Raw genomic sequence first — 2,270 nt, 5'->3', positions numbered from 1 at the left:
TCCTATAATTGGGAGATTCCCCCGGTAGTTTGTGTCTCTGCCCCGCCCACAATGGGGAGATTTCCCCCGGTAGTTTGTGTCTCTGCCCCTCCCACAATGGGGAGATTTCCCCCAGTAGTTTGTGTCTCTGCCCCTCCCACAATGGGGAGATTTCCCCCAGGAGTTTCCCCCAATACAGGGGCAATATGACGTATTGGGGGTAATGGGGGTGAATGTGAAGTATTGGGGGTAATGGGGGTGAATGTGAAGTATTGGTTTGGATTTGTTCCCGATATCCCTAATCAATGCTGCAATCTGAGAAATAAATATTGGTCACATGACAATACAAATCAATGGATAATCATTAATTCATCGTCCCATGGAGGCGGAATCATCCTTCGGCCCCTCTTAGCTCCACCTGGAGGAGGATTAGGGGATGGCGGCTGGAATGGCTGCACCCAGCACTGGAGGGGTTAATGCGCTGTTATCTGCAATTAATGGACTGATCACCAATATCCAATCATTTCCTAATAAATATTACCAGCCGGAGGACGTTCATCAATACTGAACTGTGACCCAAATCAATATTCAGACTCTGCACTGCATGCTTGGCAGAAGAGCTGCCAATTCATTTCTTTGAATACAGTGCACACCTTGTGATCCCAGATGTAGCCCCTCCCATCTCCGCCCATTTCACCTTATATGGACATGTGTTTGTAAACACAAGCAGTATCAGGACCTCAACAGGCTCTTCTAGTACCTGTACAGCAGAGCTCAGACTGGAGAGGGGGAGAAGCATAGGGAGCCAATCATATGTTAACAGGAATCTTGCTGACAGGAGGAGAGAGCAGAGTGAAAGATGAGCTTAGTCTGCGCCATGGGGTCTCCATGGCTTGTTTTTTGGACCCCATAGATGGACCACGTGTGAATGATGGGGGTGGGGGTACCGCGGTGGTCCCCACACCACTGGACACAACTCACCATCCGATCCATATGTGGGGACCATTCACCTCCCTCAGGTCACCTGCACAATGATGTCACCTGGGCTGTTTCTCACACAGACTGTAGCGGTGTTGGCAGCTGTTGCCCTTGGTGCACCCACTGCCAGCTGCCCCCCCGGAGGATCCCATTAACCCCCCAACTTCTGACCCCACCAGTAATCTGACCGAAAACCAAATCAGCCCCGGCAGGTGGTGATTGCCCTGGCCTGCCATCCAATGTTACCCCCCCATGGCAGAATGTGGTAGCTTTGCCCCCGCTGCCCTGATTCCTATCCTCTGTGGATGCCCTGCAGGTGGCACAGAAGGGGTTACAGCACTCGCTTGGCAGGCCGGGCCGCACCTGGCCAGGATCCAGTGAAGGTTGTTCTGGGTGATATCAGCACAATGCTGCCATTCTGGTGGCCCCGGGGCCGCTGACAGATGGGGGAGGGGGAGCAGCTGCAGAATTGGCACAAACTGACGGAGCAGTGTCGGTAAATAGGTCCCTCAGGTAACTGCCCCCCCCTAACCCAGACAGGTGGGGAACAATTACCCCACCCAATTCCAAGCTCCCATTTATTATTATTACACAGAATTTTTATAGCACCAACATATTACACAGCGCTGCACAAAGTCCATGTCACATTTACTGACATTTTAGCAGCACCCCAGATCAGGCCCAAAATACGGGGCCCCAAATGCCCAGCACACCATTCTGTTATATGGGGCCCTGGGCAATTTCTTAGTTTGCTCCACCTAAAACCAGCCCTGAGCTTGTACAGGGGTTCCCACTCAGCGCCCCCTGGAGGCAGAGTAATAGTTCAGTGTAAGGGGTGACAGGTGCACTTTATAATGACCTCCCCCCCAATAAAACAATGGGGCAATACCCCCCTGTGCCAACCTACTGCCCCTCTGTATTGCCCCATCTACACTGCCACAGCTCCCCCCACATCCCTGATTGTCCTGCACAGGGCCTAGAGGTCTTATGTTGGGGCTGTGGGGTAAATCTGGGAGTGATGGGGTAAATCTGGGACAGGTGGGGTAAATCTGGGACAATTGGGGTAATTAAAGTTCAGAATTTCTGAAGGGGAATGAAATCCATGTGAATCTCTGGGGAAGCGGCCCCGAGGACCCAGGAGACTTCCAGTCTCATTTATCAGCACATTGGCCCCGGGGACCGGCTAATTGGGCAATAATTCCATTTAGTGGCTGATAATCTGCGGTGGCACAAAGGTGAGGGTGGCGGATATCAGCGCTGCCAAGATGTGAGCAGGAAATTATTAACAGGACGTGGCCCCTCCTCTATATAAT

This window comes from Pyxicephalus adspersus, chromosome 5, assembly GCF_032062135.1.
Source record: "Pyxicephalus adspersus chromosome 5, UCB_Pads_2.0, whole genome shotgun sequence".
Lineage (NCBI taxonomy): Eukaryota > Metazoa > Chordata > Amphibia > Anura > Pyxicephalidae > Pyxicephalus > Pyxicephalus adspersus.
Note: the sequence above shows the minus strand (reverse complement) of the source record.